Source organism: Anopheles maculipalpis, chromosome X (assembly GCF_943734695.1).
Source record: "Anopheles maculipalpis chromosome X, idAnoMacuDA_375_x, whole genome shotgun sequence".
Classification (NCBI taxonomy): Eukaryota; Metazoa; Arthropoda; class Insecta; order Diptera; family Culicidae; genus Anopheles; species Anopheles maculipalpis.
In genome coordinates this window covers 6,131,491-6,158,791 of record NC_064870.1, presented here as the reverse complement: position 1 = coordinate 6,158,791, position 27,301 = coordinate 6,131,491, and the positions used below count along the sequence as shown (strand labels likewise).

Genomic DNA, 27,301 nt, shown 5'->3' with positions numbered 1-27,301 from the left:
CGGTAGTGGATGAGTTCTGGGTGGTGCAAGTGATTGAAACTGCGGCACGTGGACGTTGAGCAGCAACAGCAGCAGCAGCAGCAAGCGGAACGATTCCCGCTAACGAAAACGTACAAGAAAAACCAAAATTCCCACCCCTATTCCTGTCCAACGGGGGCCTGGCCCGTCTCCTCTTGAAAAGCCCCCCCCCAAAAAAAAAAAAAAAAAACAGCCGGACAGCTCTTCCAATTTTTTTTTCTTTCTTTCGGGGGGTGGAGGAGCCACATTACACGGACACGGAGCGGACGTGAGCAGAAGTGAAAATGTTATGTGCTCAGCTTAAAATCGTCCTTTGCCTTATACAGCTGCTGGCAATGCAAGGTAGGTACCGGAATATACGATAACCAGCACACAACGGCTACCCCCTGTCAGGTCAGGTTTTGGTCGTAGGTCTTGCCATACCAAAAACCCTCTCCGATATGACGGACGGTGTGCACGGGGGACGGGGTGGGGGTTTTTTTTTTGTTGTATCCCCCGAATTGCACATTGCACATCGTTTTCGATTTATTAAACCATCGTTTTCGTGCCGATTTTGTACCGACAATTTCACAGGCTGTACAGTCAGGTACAGGCCGGCTTCTGGAGGCACGTTAGTGTCACTACTCGATTCCGAATGCATGCAGATTGCTGCTTTTTGTAGCTTGTGCTGCTTCGGAAGTACGAGACGAGAAGTTTTCGGAATTTAAATTTCTTCGCTCATCGTTCACCTTGGACGTGTGGGGACGTAGTTCTGCAGGAGAGGATAACAAGATGTCTGAGGAGTACATTAGCCGGTGTTCAATGAAATAGATCAGTGTTGGACAAAGTTTTTGATTCCGTTTACGACGCTGGTTGAACTGAAACACTTGATTCAAACTGAAATGGATATTCACTACTGTGAATTTTTTTTTTTTGCTGGTTTTGGGCTTTGTATCTTATTATATTTCTTTTTAATCCATCGGGTTATGTATTCTAGTAGTAAAGTTAGTAAACACTAACCTCCGGAAACTGTTAGCAGAGACTTATCTGGATTAGAGAGACACGGGACACGGAAGATCCGAAGATTCAATCCCCAAAAAGATTCGGGTCGGACTAAATCCTAATTGACGAGCACAATTTGGCAAAGATTCGTTTAGGATTCTGATCGGTGACACAATATGACTGATTCGGATTCTAATTGGGATTCAAAACTTCGAATCTCCATTGCGATTCGCTTTTCCCTACACTAGTCTGGACTAGCACCTAAAGTTGAAAGCTTAAAGCAAGGGGTTGGGAGTAAAAGACCTTCACCAGACAGGCGTTTGGCTTGAATCGCCTCAAGCGCTTTAATAACATACAGGTCCGGTGAGGTAGAACTGTCAATAAGAGTTGATTAAAATGATAGAAAATTCGCTCAGGGCTTCGCTTTGTGAAATTCTTGGTAGAAAGGCTACTAATATTTCATACGAAGTCACGCCGGTCATCGAAAAGATTTACTAGACTGAAACCATGAAGTTTTATAGCAAGTCCTCACTGTGGGAATGGACTCTGGGCCTGCCTTGCTAATCGGTGCTGTCGGCTCTACCAATGGAAGCGCCCCCAGATCCAACAATATTCTACATTTTGAGGACATAGTTAATCCCATTTGCTTTGTTTTATTCTAAGATTTGTTTTTATTTTATGTCTTGGCGAAACTTGACTGGGATTGTAAAAGTTCTAAGTTCACTGATTATTATTTTCATATGTATTAGTTCTAAATCTAAACCGTTGGCACGGCAGGTCCACCCAAACCTTTCCTCCGTGAGAAGGAGGACTGGCTATCTAACTAGATAGTAACAGTAAGTCTCGTAAGTCTTTCGATTGCCGGGATGACCTTGTAGGTCGTAAAAAATTAAGACGAAGATCTACTGATGTTGTATGAATACTCAAAACCAGCATTTAATCTAGAATATAGCATGCAGTATTATCCCATGCATTTTCAACAAAACACAGACGCTAAGTTCATGTCATCTTAGGTCCTCAGTAAACTTTGCGTTCTGGATAACACTATTAATAGTAGCTGTTTTCAGCTACAAGCAAACATTCTCGGATTTGTATGAATTTCTTAGTAAATTGACTAATCCTATTTCATATACCTCAAACGAGAATTTCTTGCGCACAGTATTTTTTTCAATCCACAGTACAAAGTTAAAGTCCTTCAAATCCTGCCGAAGTAATCCAGTTTAAAACAAAAAAGTTTCCATTACATGTACTCTTGCCTGCCCTCAACCCTCCCATTTGAAACCACTTTGCCTCTTTTGGGACGGCAGAGCAAACCAAGGAATGCTCCTAAAAACGGTGTAATTAGATCGTAACTGAATAACATCACCCTTTCCAAGCTTCAATAGTAATATAACTCACCGGGGGGGTGGAAAGGAATAACAAAAAAAAAGTCTCAAAAAAGTTTGACTCATGACGCCCACTTCACCGTTGCGCGATACCATGCGGACCAAGGCACAGTAGGCTACAGTACACCCGGTAGCACTACGTGTTCTACATCCTTGAATATATGTGTGCGCTTGTGAGAGGTTTTTTTTATCCCCCCCCTCCCCTTCTTCACCTTCTGCCGCTGTTATTGCTGGTTGCTGGAGCATGTTTTCCACCGTATTTGCTTCACAAACAGAGCAGGCAGGAGTGATGATAGAATGTACCTCATGCAGAGCCGACAGAGCTTGGCTGATTCTTCACGACCCTGCTAGTTGCCCTGTACAGTGGAAGATGGCGTGAGGGTGCAGATGCGCGAGGAAAAGCGTAGGATAAATGAGTATGGCCGTGTTTGTTTGCATTTGCTCATACCATTTCGACAGTTTGCTGACTTGTAGCGGGTGCCGTAACTGTGTAGAGTGTGTGTGTGTGTGAATGCAAATACACGTGAGTCGTAAAAAAAGAAACAAACCAAGATGGCGAAGAGACGGAGAATCTCCCACACACACACACACACGCACGCGGGAGGAAAATATTGTAATAATATACCAAATTAACATGCTACGTTCTCGCACGCTTCCATGCCGTGGCTGGGCCGCGAGAATTCTCCGCACGCCGGCACCATAAAGACAACAGCTGCACCCAACAAACCCTTGAGCTACCCCGCGGCACCCGTCAAACCGTTGGGCCGAAGTCTCGTTATCCGTGCGCCTTTGTGGCTTCCGGCAAGAAGCTGTCATTGAGAGTATTATTTTCCCACCCGACACCACCGTTCGCTGTTGACGTGGCACTGCTGCTACACTGCTCGCGTGCTGTGTATTATTTGGTTGGAGCCTCGCGGGTAGAATAGTGGCGCAGGAATAAAAAACAACAAAAAAATGGAGCGTTTCCAGCATCTAGCACGCGTTCGCACGCGTTTTACACCCGGGCTGAGGTGTTGATGTTACATGCCTATCATCGTACCGACGTCGTTAGCGGCAATGCTCGGTTCGGCTGCACACGTTGCACCGCTGTGCCGGATGTGTGTGTGTTTTTTTGCGGTCGGCAAACGAAGCCGTTGTTGGCAGTTCGCCTCCCGAGCCAGATTCTTGGAAACCGGTCGTACATCAATGCGACTGGCAAGGACTCACCGGGGCATTGGAGTCGTGATGCGAGCATCTTCACACTAGAGTGTGTCCTCAGATTCTCTGCTGTGCATCTGCTACCGCTTCCTCCCTTCGCTGGCGGACGACACACTGGACAGTTTTCGCCCTATACTTCACCTCAAGTGGACCTATGGAGCGCACTAGCGCACTTGAAGGTGTACTCGATTTACCTGCGGAAAAGCACCACAACCACAACGGGAACGAGAGAACGCTAATGAGGCTTATTAGGCAATTCGGGTACCCAAGGTGTCCGAGGATGTCTGGACGATGTGTGGGATGTGTCCGTGGAACATCAGTCGTCCTTCAGCGAGGACGTTGGACCTTTCGTACGAATTCTTCAACATAATCTGCACGATCCAACCAGTGGTTGGGGGCTCTACGTCGCACCCGGAGCCCCCGCTTTTTTTTCTGCTGGACCGCCTGATCCGGAGGCTTATATTAAAATTAATTGTAACGTAATTAACAATCAACGTGCGCGTGATGATGTAACAGTTTTGCAACACCGTCTCGCACCGGTCCGGTACACTCGTTTTAATGAACCCCCAAAATGTCCGCCACTCCGCACATCTGGTTGTTTTGGGAGCGTTCGGGGTGCGTTGGAGTGAGGATGATTGATTTTGTCAGAATTATTTCTCATTTCATCCCGTGGCGCTTCAGGTGTTTGGTTAGCGACCAACTGGCTGGAGGAGGATAATGAAAACCTTGCTACCAAGCGCTGCAGTCACCGTTCCGAGGCGCACCAGTGTTTGGGCGTTTGGGAAATCTTCCCCAGTCATGGTGGTGGTTCGCTATGCTCGAGGCTGTCTGCCAGATGGTGTGTCTGCTCGATGCAGAGAGATAGAGGGTGTATTCGAAAGTATGGGTGTGGACAAAACTTTCTGCAGCAATTTTGCACATCGAGACATCACATTTGACTATTCTGTTGCAACACATCTGTGTCGTTAGAATTTCTTGAAGCTCGAGAATTCCCACGCATAATGCTTTTTTTTTTGGGCAGTAAATTTTGAGGTTTGTCAGTAGGGCAGCCCAACACACAATGTTGCACAGTTTGTAATATATTTAATAAGGAATGACACGTTTACTACAACCAAACGTTGGTCAAACTGTCAAGCTAGCGGTATAAACAGACAACCAGCACTAATGAAAACATTCATGAAGTTTTAGTGTCATCAGGGCACAAGGAATGTGCACGTCCAACACTTTCCAGCACACCCTTAAACGGTACCGGCACATCACTGGTCGCATATAATTGGACGAGAGAAAGGCGGCCTGGCAGAAAATTGCAACTCATTGGCGATAACGTACGGTAGCTGTTTCGTTATTGATTAAAAATGGCCTCCAACCGACAGTGTGCGGTCGAGGGTTTTTGGGGGTTTTGGGGATCACCCTAAGAGAATTAAATTATCAGAAGTGGTTTCCGAGGGTCGACAAACACACACACACTCTCTCTCTCTCTCTCTCTCTCTGTCTATTTCTCTCTGTGCCACATTTGCCATTCTATGTTCCCAAACTCGGTGTGGGACGCTGGTTAATATTTAACAATGAAGACATATACGAACGCTACGTATCTTGTCTCGTAAGAGGAGCACAACACAGCAAGAGATCAAATATTTCCTAGTGTACAGTTCTCCTTCCCAAGGGGGCCTGCAGGCGATTTTGGTGCGACTGTTGCCGCCCAGTGCTAGCGTCGGAGGTTTTTGGCACCAACGAAATGCCGTCGGATGCCATTGTTTATGCTAATCAAATAAAGTCCTTATTTAAGCCCGTAAAACCCAGTTAAATCGTAATCGAACTGCTTGACTGCGTAATGCGAAAGGACCAGCCATTGGATACTAATCGTGTCAATTTGTTCTCTCTCTCTCTCTCTCTCTCTCTCTCTCTCTCTCTCCCACACAGTGTCCCACAGCGTGCTCGGGCTGGAGAGTGTTCACATACAGGTACCGGTGGCGGTACTGGTCGGTACGAGTGCAACGCTGGTCTGCGAATGTGACCTACCGGACGAGGATCTCTATTCGGTCAAATGGTACAAGGGCAAGCACGAATTTTTTCGCTACACCTCCAAAGAGATACCATCGATTAAAATCTTTCCCAAGGCGGGCATCAGCGTGAATGTAAGTAGGTCCTCCGGGAGGGGCGGTTTTCCAATTTCTAGACGAGCTATCTCCAATTGGGTGTTCGTCTCCCGGCACAGGTAAACCTATCCAATGCGAGCCATCTGGTGTTGGTGAACGTCGAACCGCAGAGCAGTGGCAAGTATAGTTGCGAAATTACCGAGGCGGCACCCTCGTTCCACACGAAGATCGCGACGCGCACGATGAACGTGGTCGACCTACCGGCCGGCGAGCCCCGGATCGTCGACATGAAGTCTTTCTACGGGGCGGAGGAGTTCCTGGAGGTTGAGTGCCGTTCCGGACCGTCCCTGCCGGCACCGAAGCTCGAGTGGTTCGTGAACGATCTGCCGCTTCGGCAACCGCTGCAGGCACCCTCCCGGTTGGAGTACGCGACCCAGCCGACTAGCAGTAGCAAACCTAGCAGTAGCAGTAGGAAAAAACAATCAGCCAAGTCTTCCTTGCAGCAGCAATCTACGGTACCGTCCGACGCCGAACAGGAGTCGCGCGAAAACGACCTCGAGGACGCACGTGCCGGTTCGTCGTCGACCGATCGGCCACCGTCGGTGGTGGCGGTTAGCATCACTACCCAGGAGCCACCGACGGCGGCCAACAGCAGCACATCCGGCGAGCACCGGAAAGGGGCCGCCAACGGACGGTACGAGCTTGCCGTGTCCCGGCTGAAGCTGCTGCTCGAGCATGGCCACTTCCGCAACGGCAAGCTAAAGGTAAGGCGTAAGAGGTTGCTTCGGCGCCCGCCCGTTCGCCCGGAAGTGGAAATTTTTCTTTCAGTAACGCTTTTCTTCGTGGGGTTTCTTTTTACCGTGCAACTTCCGTTGCTCTGCTTTTTAAATGCGGGTCGTCATTATTTACTCGCTTTGGCTCCCGCCTGCACATACAAAACATTTCTACTGCGTTTCTTTGTTGTCTCCCCTCCGGAACGGAAGCGGATGCCTGTGTACATGGATCAAAATTTAGGGTGAGCTTTAAAGCGGTTGCTGTAAATCGGTGCTTGTTCGGTCAAGAATGCTTGTTGGGAGAATAGTTTTTACAAAAAAAAAGGGCAGCGAGCGAAATAATTGATACACGTTCCAGCTTCAAAGGCAATGTAAGCACCTTTTCACTTTCAATCTTTTGCTTTTATTGGTCGCTACAGGAAGACGGTTACCGTCACTTCAAGCGTAGCTCATCAGCAATGCAAAGACAGCAGCAAACAGTGCGCACGTTGCCCGGTAGCTTACAAAATATAAACAAGCCCGTCAAAGCGGAGCTGGTGACATTGGCGGGTGTTGTAGTTGTCGGTGCTGTTGAATTTGAATTAGTGTATGCGGACGGGAAAACTTTCCACCAGCAAAGAGCTGGAAAAGCCCACGAAGCAGAAAAGAAATTACGCTCATCTTGTGCGCCCGAATGTATGCTATCTGTAAATGGGCAGGCCTTAAAGTTAGGCGTTTCGATTGATCTCACTCTATCTCTCTCTCGCTAGCTAATTGGATGTTTTCCCATTCACTAATTGGATATTTTTTAAGCGGAAAAAACACAGACACAATTTGCCAGCGTTTCTTCCCGTATTTCGTGCTTTTCCTTGATGAAAGTGAATGCTTTATCTGCCGCTTTTACGGTGCCAAGCTTTTCTCGCCAGTCCTTGCTATCCAAGGGTGGTACGGTTAAGGCCCTCTCCCCCTCCTGATCGGTTCCGGTCACTCGCGCCCACACGCACCGCGAGCTGATTGATGTCTTGTTATCCGAAAATTAAATGCATTAATTTCATCACTAACTTTCCCGTGGCGGTACCGCGGCACCTCCCTGCAGGCACACAACCGGCGCCGACACACTGGCAGGCAGGCTGTCTGTTTTTTTGGGGGGATTTTTGTCAGGCAAAAATTATCATGTTTAGCACGTTCGTGATTTCGCGGTGCCTGGCGCACGGCCAGATGACATCGGTCCGCTAGCGCCAGTGCGCACGTACCGCACATCGGCCGGCCACGCTACCGTACCGGGGGCAACATTCGTGCACGAAAGTGATAAACAAGCTGTTGACAATGTTAGAAAAAAAGACTGTTAGAAAAAATAAAAACGTAATGATTTTTTGCTTTGGATACTGGTTTTTAGTGACGGAACTTACGCGCATTGTATAACTTTAGGCGTGTTTGTGTCAAAAAATGCTTTCCAGTATAAAGCACAAAAATTGACCGACAGAACAGCTTCGGTAGTTATGCAATTCGCCTGACAAAATTACTTTATTCTTGGGGTGCTGTCGGCAGTATTTTTTTGCCGGGTTTGTGTTTTTAGATTTTCAAACCGTTTGTCACCATGGGTGATGTTTCTAATGTGTGATTGTGCTAGAAACTCTAGGAAAAAAGGTGAACTGCCTCTGCTCTAAAAGTAAATTAAATCACAAAAAAAAAATTTAGACCGAATAAAAAAAAACACAATACTTTGGCTCCCGGAAACCCGGAACAGGAGGAATAAGACGGGGAAGAAATTTCAACGGGCAATAGCGATGGCGAAGTGCGAAGAAGAATAAGCGCACTCAAGCAACATCGGACGCATGAATGATTTATGAGCCGAAAGCGGTATGCTACTCCTCGCCATCCCCCGCGTTTCGTGCTTTGGTAACTTGGGGCAGGTTTTTGAGGGAGGGAGAGGGAGAGAGAACGGGTAGAGTATGTTTTCTTTGATTGGAAAACCGGGCAGAAAACATGGTCGGGGAAGGTAGAAATAAAATTTTTGAACTAGAAGATGGAGGAAAACACGGTACAAAACCGGGCGAATAAAGTTAGATCCGTGTGCGTGAAACAATCCCCCCCCCTCCCCTCTCTCCCCTCACCTCTCCCCCTTTCCACCGATTCCGGAAGCAAGAAGGAGGTGGAAGTTCTCTTTTGGTTAGAATAAAAAAAAAAAACACACACACACACACACTCATATATTTATATATGTACAATCTTTCTTTTCGAGCCCACCTGGGCTAAGCTTTCTGGTGGCTAGTTTTGCCATGGTGCCATGTTGCTCCTGCTGCCGGGAGGGATTTTTTAAAATGCTTTTTGTATTCCATTCTTTTTCTCGTTTCCTACGCGGGTTCTCCTTTCTGTAGGCTGTTCCACTATACCCCTTGGGAGAGCAGGATGGAGGAAGGTGGTGGGGGGGGGGAGAGGCGTTGGTGGGGGAGATGACCGAGGAAGTTGGGAAAATTTATTTCTATAAATGTGCAGCGAAGCGAGCTGCAAACATTTTCACAAAACTGTTTCTCCTGTTTGCTTCTTCTGTTTTTTTTTTTAAATCCTGCGGCCGCGGGCCGATCCTGACCATGCAGATATACAGTGATGGGCATAACAATAAGCCTCTCTTTATATACGATTTTGATACTACTGCTGTTGATACGCTTGGCAGTAGTAACTGTTCCAAAACATGGAAAAATCGGTTTTTAGCTTGTCTGCATTTTTTGCATGCAGAAACTGAACATAAAACAAAAAAGACTGTTAAATAATCTTAAGCTAGGCAAAATTCGATATTAGACCCGTTTAAGATCGATTAAAGACGGTTTGTAACATAACTGATGTGTTTCCTAACAGCAGTAGTTATTAGACTGAAAAAAATATGCTGCATAAAATGTGCCATCCAGATTTTATTTTCCTGATAGTATTACGTTGGAAAACATAATTCTAAGCCGAACAGTAAAGTTGCGGACTAATTTGCTGTTCATTCCTTCTAGTTTTTTCACGCCTTGCCATCCGTTTTACGACACTACGCAAAGTACGACGACATGTGCTGCAGTTCACATACATTAAGGCGCTGATAAAGAACAAGTATTGTCTGGAAGGGGCTCTAGTGATTTTTTTAAACCCATTGTGATATAGTATCTACAAAATACTATATTTTTATTCTATCGCTTCTCACTGTAAAAACGGAAGCTAAAAGGGAAATCGGTCGAAAAGACAAAGCCCTCATGCAGGAGAAAAAGAAGGAACATAAAGAACCTCCTTGTTTTCCCTTTCTCTCTCTCATTCACTACCCCCCCCCCCCCCCCACCCCACGTACTCTGTGTGGTTGATCAACAGGAAATGAATTATTGGAATTTTATTTGAAAATCATTCAGCAAAATGCGTCCCGAAAGATTTTTCGTTTCCTTCCTATTTTTTTCTGCTCTTCGACTTCGATCTACGGTGCTGCGGTGCGCATTGCCCACCGAGCCAATGGCGCATACAATTCAACATGCAATAGGGGCAGCTGCAACGGAGCGGGCATGTTGTTTGGGCTGGTGGATCGATCAATCAGAATTGTTTCGAGTTTTCGATTTCGATAGGAGGGTAAACCAGAACCGGTGAATAGAATGAATGTACGGAGCAAAATAAAAGTTTCCGATTTACCGTCGGTTCTCCGTTTGGGCTTGGGTTGGCCGTTGAGTGGTACGGGGATTTGCGCTCAGGCCTAGGCCTGCCGGGTTGTTTAGAATGGAGCAGCAACCAGGCTTCAATGGTGGATGGGATATGGGGTGGGAGTGGGCAAACAAAAGGGCAAACATAACAATAAATGAAGGTTGCAGTTGTTGTGCGGGTGTGACACAGGGTATCAGGGTGCTGTCGACGACGATCTGGTTTTATGCAGGTGCACGTTTTTTTGTTTTGTGGCCGGGTGTACATGAGTGAGCAGAATGGGGACGAAAAACAAGCATGTCGAAGCATAGCTGCATCGCATCGTCCCTAAGGTATAGAGAGAGAGGTGGAGGCTTAAGGAGCTGGTGATCGGGTCGAGTTAAGCAAGTACGGGTGCTTCCATCAACAAGTCCGTGCTCGAAATGGAAGCTTGCTACTAGCGCGTTGCAGAGATGCAGGCGCTGGATGCTATCGTACGCGGTGCGGGAAGTATAAGCGCAGGCGAAGTCGAGCAGTACCGCTGTAGGTCACACATTTTGATCGATTCGTTTTTTATACACACATACACACACACACACACACACACATACACACATCGCAATTCGCGGTGGGTTTTGTTATTGGAACCGGTGGACTTGGTGTCGGGTACACGGAAAAGCTTTTTTGTCCATTTCCGTCATACCGCCTGCATGTATGCACACCGCAAACGCTCGTACTGAAACGGACGGAAGAAGGTTCACCACAGTACAAAAGTGCAGCGGTAGAGAGCAAGAGATTGAGAGGGGAGAGCGCCGAAAAAAAAACATTGAACAGGATGAACGAATCGGGAAACGTCACACAAGTGACGTTTTAATAATAATGCCCGCGCGGGCGGAAGCCTTCCATTTTGGATGCACTAGAAGATTCGCTACGGTGACGGATGGTGTGAGCGAACGAAAAAATCGGGGTTGGGAGATTTGAATTTTGGAAGTTCTGGAGCTGAAGATTGGTGTGGTTGCCCCCGAAAACCCTTCAACCGGCCGGCCGGAAATTACTGTCAATTGTGTATCAGACAGAGGACGCCGCGTAGTTGCCGCGACTTTCGTTTCCCCGCTTGGGATCTCCTCCTCTCACCTTGGTCCATACATAGTGGTGCCACGATTGGGCCGTCTCGTGCTTTTAACTCTCTTCCGACAGAATACAGGAGAGAGAGAGAGAGAGAGAGAGAGAGAGAGAGAGAGAGAAGGAGAGAATACAAAACGGGAGTTGTGGTGGGGAATGTAAAAGGTTTTTCGTAAGCACTTTCGAACCCGTCACTGTCGATGAAAGGTCGGTGTTCGATTTTCTGTCACAAAAAAAAGGAGAGCAAGATTTGGAGCGTTTTTTTTTGCGAAATTATTACAGCCATATTGCGGTGCAGGAAAAACTCACACCGATCTCGTGAGCACGTACTGTATTGGATGGGTTCTAGTCGTTGCTGTTTGAGGATTATTTTTGTGTGTGTTTGTGTTGTGCAAGGAATAGATTGAATCGATTGTAAATAATTGCATTTTTCTATATAGTTTTTAATAGGGCTGATATTGGTAGCAAAGAAGCAATAGGTGTTTGTTACACTATTTCCATATTTTTAGGCACTGGAAGGATGGTAATATTTCGAGTCTGTTACTAAAAATAATTCCTGTAAAATTCTGATAAAAATTACTAAGACGTTTAAAACGTTTTTGTGCTGATGATTGCATATATTTAGGGGCAAACAGTTTCAAATTGGCGTCCGAGCTCAATTTTCCCTTCCAAAAACGATTTATTTGCCGTACATTCTGTGCATCAAACTATGCTTGCGTGCTGTTGTAACGTGCGTCAGGTGTAGTAGCCCTTTTCGCACTAGACAAGCAGGAATAGTTTATAACACCTTCAGCAAAGGCGTCCGTCTGCGTATGTGTGTGTGTACCGGGTGTACATTATTGATTTGATCGATTGCTAATCACGTCCTCCGGCTAACTAACACCGGTCGACCGGTATGTAAGTGCACACAGGAGAGCAATATGCCCATCGATATATCGATAATTGGAGGTACTTACAGCAAAACCACAAACTAAGCTGCCCTCTAGTACGGTGCTGCTGCCCACCATCCTTACCACCCACCCCCCGCAAGACGTTGTTTAAAGTGTTGTTGTTTCTCTCGCTCGCTGTGTGATTTTGCAGGTGGAGTGTGCGGCCCACATCTTCGACCTGTACCGGCACTCGGCGGTGGCGTTGGCGGACGAGAACTATCCCCAGGTGCGCGTGCTCTCCAACAGCGATAATGGTGTGCACTTTTCCTTCATGAGCGACAAGGACGAAGGTAAGCCCCGGCTGGTCGACCATCATCCATCATCGAGGTTTGTTATTATTATCCTTTAGCGCCCTGTAACAACATCGAACCATGTGTGTGTGTGCATGTGTGAGTGCGCATAAGTGGAAGGGCTTTTGAGCTTGTGCTACACGTTCGATTGGGGGTTTTTCGGTAAGGCAGGACGCCCTGTGTGTCTCAGCTGACAAATTCCCACCGGATGCTAGAAGGAAGCTGTGCGGTATGCCTACCTTTCGGGCGCGCGACAGTGCCAAGGGGCCAAGCGATTGGATGGGCATGTTTCATCCCAGAATTTTCGGAGCTGGAATTTGTGCGGCTCTGTCTGGGCTGTACGTTTCCGGCATCAGGTGCAGTGTAATAGAAACCCGACCTCGAAGCCGAACGGATGTTTTTGCCGGTATCATCAATGTCCACCGTTTATCTCATTAGCATTGAAAGTGGTTCTGTGCCAAGGTTTCGGTTCAATGCTGCTACTTCTAATGTCTAATATTTTTGTTTTTATCTGCCTGTATATGGTCTCGTTCCATTTTTTCTTTCCCTCTCTCTCCCTTCCTCTCTCTCTCTCTTTCTCTCTATCTTTGACAGCATCATCTTCGGCGTCCTCGTCAGCCCGGTCGTTGTTGGCAGTGCTGCATCCGGAGACTCTGGCCCGTCTGCTAGATGCTGCTGGTGGCTGGTTATCAAGGACTCTACCACTCTACCCGCAGAAGACGCTGGATGGAGACGGTAATGCGATAGCGATTGTGGACACTGGACAGCGAACGCTAGCCGGAGTCGATCAAATAGGTGCGATTGTGTCGCACTGTGCTGCTGTTGGGCGTTGGCTGCATCAGCTCGCTGCGGTGGTTCTTTTAGGCTGAGCATCTCACCTTCTTCCCATACCCTCGCCCTACCAAAACCCCTGGATTCCCTGTACACAAACACACACACACACACACACACACACACACACACACACACACACGCATCAGAATCCAAAGTTTGCCAACGAATTGCAAAACGAATTTATTCGCACCCAACGCTTGGGCTTGGTTGTGCAACAGTGTATAATTGCTAGGTGCTAGCTCTAAGTAGGATGTGCCACAGCTCCCTCGCCAAAAACTTGTCTCCATTTCTCACCCGCAGCCACAAATTGACCAAAAAAACACTGCAAGCGAAGGTGATTCTCGAACTTCCGTCTAGTTAAACAGTTACCAATGTCCCCGGTCGCAACATGGACACCAGCTGAAGCGGGCCAATCGAAAGCAGGAAAGTGAGCCTGTATGCCACAACCGTTCACCAAAGCTCCGCACCGAAAAGACGCTCGTACACGTCGAGGTGTGTGTGTGTGTGTGTGTACACTACAACGCTATCGGTTGACTCGGGTTGTTGTGATGCATGTTCGACGCTGCTGGCTCGCTGGAAGCAATTAGTTCCGGAACAGGGTGGGATTTTTCGAACCGTACCGCACCACTCCCCTCCGCGCTCTTTCCCCCTTTCCCCTTTTTCCGTGAGCCGTGAACACAGTGAAACGGGTGTCCGCAAAAGGTAAAATATTAAATCGACCGATAAAACGGTAAAGCAAAGCTAAAGCTTTACCGAAAGCTTCCAATAGGGACAAAACATACGAGCGAAGAAGCATAAATTAAATTCATATATTGCCCGCTTTCCTCCCGCGCGTTACCCCACATACTGACTGAGCTGGATTTGTTGTGCTTGGGAAATTGTTGTGACTGAGTGTGTGTGTGTGTGTGCGCGCGTGTGTGTGTCTGAGTGTGTATGATAGCCGGGCGTGTTTGTGTGGAAAGGGCACGCACGTGCCGTGTTAGATGGAGTGGCCCTGTTTGGGTCATGTTGTAATTTAAATAACGTTAGCAAATGCAACTAAATCGCTGTTCCTGGTCCCTTTTTCTTTGTTTCTCTCGCTCTCATTCTCTCTCTCTCTCTCTCTCTGTCTCGCTTTCGCTTATAGTTAGCTGTGGGAGGGTTTGCTACTATACTGTATAAAGCGGACTTTCTACCGAGATTCACCTCCCCCCTCTCCCGCTCACATTTCCCTCCCCCACCCACAACACCATCTAGCAAATAAAACGAAGTAAAATGAGCAACGAAGATCTGAAGGTGAAACCGGTATCGGTGTGTGACATATAAAAAGCGTTCCAATTCATTTCCCGAAAGCTTGCTTGAGGTTAGGTTTTCCTTAATGTTACAAACTACATCCCCTCCCTCCCCCCCTCCTTCCACTCACCCTCTCCAAACAAATGCTTTTGGATAGTGTAATGGAAAAGAGCTTACGAAAGGGAAATTGTACGTTCGACGGGTGTGAACGAATTGCATACTTTTGGGCGATAAAAGATAACGAAACACTGGGCAAAATGAAAATAGTACAATTATGTTTCTTTGGGACGAAATTTTTCGAAATTTATGGACTGTTCGGAATGTTATAGATCAATACTTGATACGTTGAAGTACAAGCATAAAACAAACATACTAGATGGATCTATTAGGCAAATCATGCTTCGTGTTGAATTTTTACCATCGTTTGGGTTGGGTGTTGAGTCCGTCGAAGTAAATTTCGACTAAAGGTTAATATCTAAGGAAAAAAAAGTTGCTATAGAATCCTTGATTGTTTGCTCATTTAGTTTCAATAGTACGAGTGCAGCATATTAAGCTGTCGGGAAAGGTAAACGTCAAAACATCCATAATGTAGACTTCTTTTCCAGAGAAAAAGCTAACGATATCTTCACATCACATAGCAAAGACGGGTAAATGACTAGAGTATAGGGGAAAGTGATGTACCAGAAGAGATGGGAATGTCCTGCGAGCACCAGACACGTGAGGCAAGTTTTTGCGAAGCAATGAAATCGAGCAGTGAGCAACACGGAAAGGCTGTCCCTTTCGAAATAGGAAAAAAAAAATCGAGCAGCAGCACAATATCCCGGAAAAATATATTTCCTCGATTGATGAATGTTTTTCTTTTCTTTTCAAGCAGAGCTAACACTTGCATGTGTCTGAAGAATGCTGAGGATGCAGGAAATTGCATCTAAATGCTAGAAATAATATTAATCGATAGCGGTGGCTCGGCCGTGAAGGCGACAGTGCCGGGGCTGGTCTGCACACGACAAACCCGGAGTTGAACTATTTTTATTGTGTGGCATTCATTTTGATTTTATTTTTAAAGTTAAATGTATTTGGCTCGTAAAAACATCAAAGCAATGATTGAGATTATAGATAGTGTTCTGTCATGGTGGTGCTATTGTTATTTTGCTCAGTGTAGCTTGCATAGAGAATGTGTTTACGGCCGCATTGCGATCAAGTACGGTACGAAAAAGAAAAAAAAATCCCTTCCCCCAAACCCCCCCCAGTGAGTGAGATAAGAGGGAAAACGCACACCTTCCCTGCGTTTTGCGTTGCGTTTTACAATTTTTTGCATACCTTTAGGCGCAATCGTATCAAATACCTAGCTAAGGGCATAGTTTTGTTTACGTTTTCCGTTCAAAGTACTGACTCTGCGTTGCACGAAGAAAAAAAAACAAAAAGCTGAAGCTCGTTTTGTGTGTGTCACATGCTGTTCGTAGTGGTAGTAGTAAATAAGATTAAGAAATTTAATATTAAAAAAAAACAAACCCAAAATAATGCAACGTAACGTGTGAGTGAGGTGTAGACGGCAGATAGTGTATTTCAAGTGTTAAGTGAGGGCAAACTACCGAATCCAAAGGATTCGGTAAGCAGTTGTAGGTAGGAGTGAGAAAGGCGGTGAAGAAAAATAGAAAAGGCCGAAGAGAATTAAAGGTAAACAAATGTACGTGTAAAAATAAAAGGCCCAAAAAACCAAACGCACACACACACACATACATACCATATGTCAAGAATTAGACCACTGTCACTACGCCCTTTTTCCCTTTAAACCATCCTTTTTCCATCGGTACGCATCGTCTACGAGACAAAAGTGCGCTCGCGTTTGGTTGTATGCGTGTGTGTGTGTGAGTGTGAGTGTGGGGTAGTGTTATCCGAAGAGAAACCAAACCAACTATAAATAAAAATTGAGCCATAAGGCTATTATGTTTTTTAAAAAAGCAACAATAAAAAAGCGAGTAAAACATTTATTAAAATTGAAAGAAAGAAACGAAGTCGTAAGGTATAGGAAGCAGAAGGAATCTAGGGTAAGTCTATGGAATTCTTCTACTTCTATCTTGTTCGCATGTCCCACAGTTACTTTTTTTTTCTCGACGGTGAGAGTATTCGATGGAAAGAAATGCTGGAAGCAAGCCGAGCACAGTAAAAGTGCATTTTGACGCGTGTAGAACTGCTCAGGAAGCCGAGAAAACGGAGAGATTGGCAATAAGGGAATGGGACGAGAAAACGACTGGTCATCCCGGCACTCCCGTACTTTGCCGGGGGTTTTCGGTAGTCGGACGGAAGCGAATTCCGATGACAGCAAATGGACATCCGGCAATATCGAAATCAATGAAATTCCCACCACTGATCGGTCCGGGTGCGACTGCTGAAGTGTATCCGCATCCGTTCCCGTTTGTGTGCCGCCTAGGTTGAGCCTGACACTGTCTTGCAGCGTGTCAGGACGTGGTGCGTCCTGAGGGCCGTCCGCTTCCTTTAACAGCTGCTTCGAAGGGATTGGAGGTGGTTTTTTTTTTGCTGTTGTTGTCACTTCGAGGGCCTATCTTCTTTCGCTACTCGGCGAAGAGAGTGTATCTATGTGTGTGTGTGTGTGGGCGTATTTGCTCAACCATACAATCGCTACATGGAAACGTTGGCAGAGACGTCACCGGACCTTTGATGAAGGACGAGCCCCGGGGGTTTCGTGTTGCTGCTCGATTGGAAGATATATCGGTTCGGTGAGGTAAATTTATGTAGGGTCCAGTTTCTTGAGGGCATCGGGCGTGCGAGCGTATCGCTTCGGAAAACATGCGTCACCAACACCCTGCACGTCAGGGCGTGATTTGACGCGAACGGTGAATTAATGTGCGGTGGTTCGTTCGTGCCGTCCGTGGCAAAATTTATTCCATAACCCAAAATGTCATCGTCTTGCTGCCAATCCATCAACGCCCGTAACCCGACCCTGATGCTGCCGTCGCCCAAAATGACTTCACACGCTCGAACGCCACAAAATGTCATCTTTTTGCGGTTTTTGGCGAAGAAAATGAAAATGAAGCGTATGCAGCGTGCCCGGCTGTCGATTCTAGGACTAGGGTCCATCCCGAACCGGTAGACAAACGAAAGCAAAGCATGCTGGTGGAGTCGGTGGATGAGAGCAAGCACGAGAAGATGACAGGCCAAGACATTCTGATCTAGGGAAGGGGGTGGGGGGGGGGTAAGTTTGGTGGCAGTTGTGGTGCTGTGAAACGTAACCTCGTATTCGCAAGTTCACAAGTGCACGGAGAGGGGTTTTTTTTTGTTGGAAAAATGCTCCTCCATTTCGGATCAGGGCCTGTTGCGCGCTGCCTTTTAACTTCGCCCAAAAAGTCCCATTGTCATTCGAAGATTCCTAGAAGTAACTGACACTCGGACTCGAGCCGCCTCATACCTGCTCCCCCAAAATAAAACACTCATCCGGTTGGGTAAAACTTTCTAAATCAAATTTACGAGGTGACATTTAAAAAAAAATGGAGGCGCCTTGGAATATCCGACGCCACCTAGTTTGATGTTTGCCAGTGCCGTAGCGTTGCGTCTGGACGTGCAAAGTTTTATGGTGCGAAACAGTGTCCAAACAGTGCTGGAATGTAGTACAACGTTCCAACGGTTGGGAGTCCGGGTGATATGTGTAAAGTGTGTAGTGAAAATTGGGAATATATGCAAAGACCAAGTTGAATGGTGGAGCCTGACGGGGTAACCCAATTTTGGCCCAAAATATCGAGTTCCAGTGCGCAAGATGATGGTGAAGAGTGAATGTATGCATGTATGCATGTGTGTGTGTGTGTGCGTTTGTGTGGGGGAGAAGGATCCCCTTTTTTCGGGAGATAAATTTCCAATTCAGAGCATGCTGATACTAATCCTCGAAATTGGTTTCCATCAGAAGATCTACACCGGACCATTCGGATTGGGAAAGGTTCTTTTGCTGGTGCGTCTGGTAAATGTGCACAAAGTTGGAGCCTTTCTTCCAACTAAACAAAGCAAGACAGCCAAAAAAAAGGAGATAACGAAGAGAAGAAAAAAAAAATAAAACTGCTCAACTCGTCGACTCGCTCTCAAGGGTTTGGAACAATTTTGGGGTTGTGAGTAGGGCATATAGGATGTCGAAATAGGAGTCCCACGCACTCACCAGGGAAGCCGGTTAGTGTTGAGATGCAGCACCCATACACCCTTCAACTACGCTTCGCCCCTTTCAGGCACTTTGCTCAGCTCCCTGTAGCTCTCCCGCTGCACATCCCGAACGTGCCGGTGCCGGGATGTGCAGCGGCAGCCGACCAGAACACAATGACTTTGCGACGACCCTTCTCAAGCTCATTCGGCTAAGCTGATGCGGGGTCCGGGAAGTAAAAACCATTGGCTGGAATATTCATCATCCATCCTCGGCGATGCCCCGGCCCTGGCAGACGGTTGTCTTGTTTGGACCCTACTGCGTCTCAGGAAGCTTTACGCTGCTCGGCTCGTTTCGCTGCGCACCATTTAGCCAGAAAAGACGCTGGGAAACCCGGTTCGAGGCCATATCGATGGTTCCAGTCCACTGCACAAACACACCTACACGCACTCTAGCAAATATCCGGCTCGGGATCGATTGGGTGCTAATCGAGCAGGAAGTGTAGGTCAAACTAAAACCTGCCACAACAGCAGCAAACAAGTAACTGCCGCCAGATGGCGCTGGGCACACCGGGAGCAGAAAACTGATTTGAGCATTGCTGGGGTGGTAAATGCATTGCCGCGTGCGGGACTCATGGCGGTACGGTTGACGTGAGCACACCATTGTCAGCAGATTGTCAACAGCAGCAGGTTGCAGGATATAATTCATTGCGGTCTTGTGGCCGGAAGCTGGCAACTGCAGCTGGCAGTGTCTGCCTGTCTGTATCAACTACGAGATTTACAGTGCTCAACCCACTTGTGTTCACACACTCCACCCAACCACATCCAAAATGGTAAACAAAACGCCCGCTTTTGAGGGGGAGGGCGAGAAATCAAACAAAACGTTTCAATTAAACCGCTCTTCAAATAAGCACGGGTGCTTTTGTAACGAATATTGCATAAATTTAGGAGCTGAGTGGGGAAACGCACCCCAAAATGTATGGACGAGGAGATAGAAAATGCTGGGTTGGTTTTTGTTTTGTGCTGTTGTTGTTGCTAGTTTTGCCTTCTTATGATGCCTTTGTTTTGTTTCCTGATTTCCTTATCGACCAGGCCAGACGGTTGGATCTGGTGTCTGGTAAAAATCAATGCCATTCACTCTGCCGTTACTGAACCGTACTTTCCTAGGCGAGAGTCAATAATCTCGCTAATCCTGGACGATCCATCTCCAGGACCTGCCGACCAGTAGAAGCTGCCTGAGAAGACTGACTGAACCTCTAACCCGAAGCCCACAGTAGTATCGTGCGGTGCTGTGGTAGCGATCCCGCATTAGCCTTTTGCGAATTCTTCCACCGTTGTGATGAAGTACACCCTGATTAATGGAGACCGGTTGGGTCCTCCGACCTCACCTCGTCAAGCGTGGGCTGGTACGGTACGGGAGGTGGATTTTGTTTGTGTTGTTGTTGCGAGCTCCGAGTGGCACCGCAAACTAATGCTCCCGAAATAGCCAACCATCGCCAGATGGAGCTATATACGTGGGGGGGGGGGGGGGGGGGGGGTGCGTATATTATCGAATAGTCGAATATAGGCTGGCCGGAAAGAAAACGACGTGGACGTGGAAGCTATTATCGCGCGGTTTCACTTAAACTCCTGCCGCCACCAAAATTTTCTGCCCGACGCACAATTACAGCCAAGCAGAAGGCGTGTGAAGTGAAGGAAAGATTAATTTGGTTAGATGTTGGGAAGAACTCGTAAGCGTTGATGTTCGGTTTTTTGTTGTTGTGTATGTAGGACCCCAACTCCCCAATATGGCTCCGACCCGGTTTGCCAAGAGATTAGTCTGATTGGAAATTAATCAGTGAGGGCTCCTCCGTACCTCCCCCTGTCCACACACACACACACACCCTTCCACCAGGTTCCGGGTTTGTGACCATCAATCATTGTAGCGCTTCCCGAACTCATACCCCAGCGGATGGAAGGCTAGAATTCATTTATTTAGTACGTTCCGCTTTATTGGACCGAGCGCACCCGCACCAGGGGCAGCAGTAGCCACAGACAAGGTGAATTATATTTCGCTTTGTTTTGTTGCGCACGGGTAATGAAAGGTAGGATTTTCCCACCATTTTCCGGACGGAGTTCCAAGGAATTGAGCAAAAGGAGCAACAACAACAAAAAAAAGTCTGGAACATAAGTCTGGGAAATGAAGCTGAAGCAAAGGGCCGGGACGCAAAAAAGGTAGGTCCATCCATCCAGCCATACCTTCCTTGCACCGTATGAAATCGTTCAAACGCTTCAAAACCCTTGCTGGGACCATAAATCTTAATGCTTAGATGAGCAGTAATTTAATTTGGCTCGTTTTTTATCAACTCGAACCACCCTCCGGGGACCAACCGAAAAAAAAAACCCCCGACGCCCCGAGTGCCCAGGCTCCGGTACTTAAATCCGGTGCCGATGGGTGGCCGGATACGTGGATACGTATTTGCGGTACGCACGAAACAATTTCTACTGAGTCGTCCCTTTTTTGCTGTTGGTACCCTGTTTCTGGGTTCCTGCAACTGTCTAATATTAATTTGATATAGCGTTGTGTTTCATTTCTTGGGATAGCTTTACTTTCGCCGTCAGGAGCTGGTAGAAATGCGAAGAAGACCGAAATGTAGAATCCGGATATCCACCGCACACATACGTACACGGTGTGAGCAGGTTGTAGTAGTTCCGGGAAATCCTCCAAGGGGCGCGGGCATTGTGCGAGCGCCCCCGTTCCGATTGTTTCGACTTGATGTGATGCCATTACTCTCGCGTAGCATTTTTCCACTTGAGATTTATTTTTATTTTTCGCTCCCCTTCATCCCTTAGCCAAGGGTGGCATTCGGCGGGGCCGGCTCAATGTTGTGGGCCGGCCCGCCTCGAGGTTGTATACCGCACGGGGCCAGAGTTTTTAAGATCCCTACCCAAATAAGCAATATTTTTCGATTTCGCGCAAAGCAAAGTGAAATGTACGAACCACATAGCAATAAACAATTATTACCCGTCCCTTTCGCACGGTCGAGAAGGGAGACAAACGCCCTTCCGTAGTGTTTGTTTTTGCGACTGCCTGGCACAGTGGTTGTTGCGGTGCTTTTTTTTTTCGGCGGGAGGGCAAATAAAACGAAAACAAATGACGCCCAATGTGATTTGACTCGCGGGAATGCATTCGCAATGAGTAGTTATAGCAGTTGTGTCGGTACTAGCAGAGTTACAGTCGTTGTGAGGTGTGGAATTCTCGGTGTGGGTTTTGAGCGTGCATTTCTTTTTTCCTACTGTGGTCTGTGTGGTACGTGTTGCCGTTGTACGTCCAACTTTTAAGTGAAGGTTACGGAAGAGCTGCAACTTGTCGGAGCTGGGTCGTGTTCACTTTCAGGAACACTAGAATTACAAGCTGACTGGGATTTGAGTTCATTTATTCCTCAAGTTTTTGGGAGAAATTGTAATGGAGCTTTCCTTAACTGAAGTTAAAGGTAAAAAGAGAGTGGATTAAAGGAGATCCTTCATTTAGTAAGGTATGATTTTTCTCCAAATCAATACATTGCGAAGCATTGCAAAAACTGTTCCGAACATTACTTCGTGCGTCGATGTTGCGTCAATGTATGTAGAAAACCTGTACGTTGAATATTCATTTTTACAAAACTTCACAATCCTCTACGTATCCAGAAGCATTCAACCTTGCAATATGATCTCTGGTGGAGATACAAAACGTAAAGAATTAGTTCTGAGAGTTTCAGATACCTCTAAGCTCTCATTGTTTATTTTCTTGTATATGTGAGGATGCATCCTGAGGCCGGTCACAGTCGGGAGTCTAACAGTCTAGTCCGCAATTGTGATACATAAACTACAATCCTCTTAGGAGCAACCGGACTGGTAGCTGTTGACCATATCTTTTAAGTCGTCGCACAATAACTGTTGAGCATCCAATCGATGCAAAAGATGTCTTCTTCTTGGCCTGCTCAGGACTAACTCATAACTGTGAGTGCATGCTTTGCGTCAGGTTATTTTAGGACTCTTACATGTAGACGACCGCCGCACGTATCGTGTAAGATCTCTTTCTATCGGCGACCACGGACGGTTGCTTGGAACCCTTGTTTCAAGAACATCCAAAAATCGAATCACGCTCGTTGCAGCTTCCGCTTTACATATCATATCAGCGTAAGGGACCCACTGTTTAATAAAATCGGCAAACAAAACTCTGATTGTCTATCACTTCTATGTGTTGGATTCTTAACTCCGTTTGACAGTTCGTCGTCACGTACACACTGCCATCGCCAAACGCCAAAACGCGGTCTGCAGTGCTAATGGAGGCATACCGCACAAAGCACGATCAAAACGCTCGGTGTGCACTCGAGAGCACACGGCGTGTGCCATTGATTGTTGACGCCAGGAGTCGGCCATCAAACGTGTTTGTTTGTGTGTGTGTGTGTGGTCGACATTTTCTCCATAGCATCATCTTCCTCCCACCGAAACAACGCCACAAACGATAGAAACGATACCACTTTGATCACAGGTTCGTGTCCGCACAGTGTGTAAAATGGCCGCTGCCGTGGGTGGGTACGCTTGGGCAGAAAGGGAAGCAAATGGCGCCAGCAAGCGCCATGTTGTGCCGTATCGAACCTGTATTAAACTATTCTTCTGCGTCCTGTGAGCGATGTGCTATGCTAATTTACTCTTCCCCCGCTGAAGTTTCGCCTGAACTTCGGATCGGTTGTCTGTTGCGCTGGAGAAGCGTGTTTGCAAGAAGCGTCAAATTATCAAAACCTTTCGAGAAACTCGCTACGGTTCGGTGAGGCTGCGAAATAGTTTACAAGGGTGGGTTTGCTTTGTTTTTGTTGCTGTTTTGTTTAAATGTTCTCCCAATGGTAGCGTTGTGAGTAAACAGGAGAGAAAGACACGCTGGAAAGAGGATGAAGAAACAGTGGAAAACAAGTCTGTAAAGTTTAGCCCGCCAAGTTCACCTCAAGATGTGGATGTTGGGCAGGATGGGTGGGCATTATCGACACTCGTTTCGGAGCTTTCGGTGTGTGTGGCACCGTTTGTGCGAGAGCCCAACAAAGCAGAAGCAGTGAAGGGAATGGAGTTGAACCTAATGAGACTGAAACTATTCAACTTTAGGTCGTCCGGTGCTGCCGTCGGGACAAAATGTTGCAAAAAAGTATTAAAAAACCCATTTTTTTAAGGAGAAACAAAAAAAAAAAATTGTAACGAGTTTTTCCCAGAAATGAGCCGCGTTACGAAGCACAACAAAATCTCGGTAGTAACAACAAAAGTTCGAACAAGAAAAGATAAGAAAGGAGAACATAAGAGAGGAAAAACAGGGAGAGAAAAAGAGAAGTGTAAGAGGAGAAAATAATTCACCAGGTAAAAGCACAACACAACACAAACACAGACAAAAAAAAAGGGAGGAAAAAAATTAAAACACACATATGTGAGAAACTTTTCCACGTTGCATGCTGAGCGTTGGGGCCTGTGGAAGGAAAATGGGTGCGAGTGATATTTTTTTCTCCATTCCGTCTCAATTGATGTAGCCAGCATGTAGTGGCGGTTTTCTTTTTGCCTTTTTTTGTTGTTTTTTACCCGTACCAAGATGGCTGCAATGCCACAAACACCCACCCACACACACACACACATAAAACCATGAAAAGCTAACCCCAAAACCATAAGGGAAGCACAACAATAACACAGCTCTCCACGGTCGGGGGTGAGCAGGTTCGTTAAGATCGGCGCGTGTGTGTGTGTGTGTTTTGTTGCATGTAGTTTTACGTTTCGCCCTGTAACTTCAACTCCAAGCGCCAAGTTGTAATCTCCGGGACCGGGGACGGGAGCATCCAATGTTTCCTGCCCGAAATTTGTTGTTGGGAAGTTTGTGGCCGCCGGTGGGAAAAATAAAAATCGTAATGCTAACACACCGTTCCCACCGTTGGCGAGAGTTTTAGAGGTCGAGAGAACCCTGGCAGTAAGGTGAGAAAGGTGCTGTAAACGTCGACGTGTATATGTCGAGTGCTTTAGTTCCGTTTATCGCTGCCATTATGCCGAATCGGATCGGAGTCTATTTGGGAGGGTTCTTTTTTTTTTCTTCTTCCAATGATACGATGAAGTACGGGAAGTCCTCGTTCGGCTACTTCTGCTCCTACCTTGCACGGGCGTCGTTGTTTAATCGATGGGACGGAAACCGGAAACTGGCTGCCGGTAGCAGGAACTTTGAGCAGGCGAAAAAAAAAGAGCACATCTCGAGTGCTGCAACTGCATCAGAAAGCCATTTATTTTCACCAGCTTCTCTTGACCCCCAGCTCGTCCCAACATCCTGTGGCAAGCGATAAAGGGTGTCCACCTGTTTATGCAACGCCACAGCTTTGTGCACCGAAGTACTTTATGCAAGTGGTCCTTTCTCCCGTTTGCGATTATTATCCAAACGCCTTACGAAAGAGGGAGAGAGAGAGAGAGAGAGAGAGAGAGAGAGAGAGAGAAAGAGAAAAACAAACCCTCATTGAACCTCATCGCGCGTAATCTGACTCACCGTAACCAGGCGATAGTGGTTGTACATCCTTCCCTATTATCGAAGTAGAATTTTGTGCTCATCCTCCCTCCCCAATAGGGCAAAGTTGTTTTCGTGGACAAAAATTCACTTTCACGGCTGTGTGCCTGTGGACGCTACAATACCAAGGGCTAAGAATCGAACGACACTACCCCGTTGTACGGTGTACGAGCTTCAATATGAAAGCACTGGATTTCGTTTCGTTTTCACTAAAAGCAAAACCCCTGTCCCCCATTAACTGAAGAAGGGGCCGAGCTAATAATTGGAAACACTGTTACCAACTGGAACCTGTCCGGCGCACCATGTGTGTGGGTGTGCGAGTAAGGATCTTTCTTCTTGGTGTTTAGGATAGTGAGATTGAGCGTTTGGTAAGTGAAAGCCCGGATCACGATTTCAATTAGTCTTGAAGTAGGTTCCCGGATAGCTGTGGCAAGCAGTGTCACACGAACTGGTCACACTTCGACGATGGACCAACGTTGTAACTTGAGATAGATAAAGTAGATTTGTAGGGAGGCAGGGGGTGGTAACCGAGGTGGAGGGAATCTGTGGAGTGAAAATGTTCTCGCAACGATGCTACGTTTTTGGGTTAGAGCCCGTACACTAAAAGGAAACTTTAGTTTTAGTCTTTAAGAGACAGTTTTTTGTGGTGCACGTTGCATACTTTCAGGCGGGCTAGCGAGACTTTGCTTTTAGGAAGCGTAGCATTTAGTTTGATTTGATTTGTGACGTGCGGGTGCGATTTTCAGATGAAAAAATGTTTCTTGTTAGGGTTAGTTTGACTTCGTGGTGGCTTAAAAACAATGTACTATTATTTTTACCGGTAATCTTGACTATTAATTAAACCGTGAGAGATCACGAGTTAGTTACGCAGATTTTTTTTAGGGACAAAGATTCACAAAATATGCTTATTAACTAAAAGTTGCACAACTTTGAGCAAATGCTGGAAATGTGTCTAAAACAGAAGTAAATAAATAGCATACGATCCTTTAAACCTCTAAAACGTTCCAAAAGCGATTTAGTGTAACGTGCTAGAGTACTGCTCACTACAAGTTTAAGGATGACTTTTATTAGACATTTAATAATCTGCTAAAAGCATCTAGCATCGTCATTGAACCCTCTCTTTCTTCAGTGTTCTACGCTCCGTTGCGGTCTCTACCACCTACTGGCGGGTTCAAAAACTTTAAAGTTTTCGGCAACACTTTCCAGCGGCTTCTCTGTGTCACAAAAACTTTACCTCCGTTTAACACTTACCCGGCCTTCGCAAGTGCAAAACCCTCCTCAGATGCGGACTTTGTACCAAAGGAGAAGAAGAAAGAAACAGCCCCAAGTATCCAACAAGGATACTCTAGTGGACATTAATTTGGCGTGGTAAGAACCCTGGACGGCTCTGGCAGGGAGGGATCGGATAAATGGTTGGAGTTTGAAAGAGTTCTGTTTTCAAGGGAGAATTTCATTAAACGTGTAGCGAGCCGTCGCGTTGAGGGTTAACACCGTTTCAGGTGCATACCAGTGAAACGCACTTTCCTATTGCTTTGCGGTGAGCAGATGACACTTTGCTGGGGGTGCTCTCGCACAGTTTGACACCTACGCAACTTTACGCAGTGTGGGCGGGTGTGCGATGGTAAGATTCCGCAACAGCCATAAATCGATCCAGCTATAAACTAGAGAAGCGTTTTTGGGTTGGAACGCAGGGGAGGGAAGATCATCGTAATTAAGAAAAGAATGGACAAAGCGGTGGCAGGACAAACTGTCACACTTTTTGAAGCAGCGACCCTTTGCCGAAACTACATTGGCGCCGACGAAGAAAACGGCTTTCGGGCGGGCAAACAACATCGTCCCAAGGAACGCTAGTACGTTTTGTCGGAAGCCTCTGGGAGAAAGTATTTCACATTATCGGCAATTATCACTCAATTAGTGCTTGGGGCTTGAAATTATGAAACCCCACTCATGGTGGCGACGAGGGGAAGCTGTGCAAAGGGAAGGAGGGGGGGGGGGTAAGGGCGACGGGGCGAAGTTTAGCTCAGTTCGGCGTGCCTGGATGGTGGCATTCCTAATTAAAAACTTTTCGGGTCTTCGGGTGCTCTTCCGGGGTGCCGTTCGAGGGTCTCCGAGTT

The 27,301-nt window shown here is 46.7% G+C and overlaps 1 pseudogene; it reads left to right on the top strand.

The window, feature by feature from the left end:
• Positions 1 to 262: 262 nt before the first annotated feature.
• On the top strand, positions 263 to 13,270 carry LOC126557937 (uncharacterized; annotated as a pseudogene).
• The last annotated feature ends 14,031 nt before the right edge of the window (positions 13,271 to 27,301 follow it).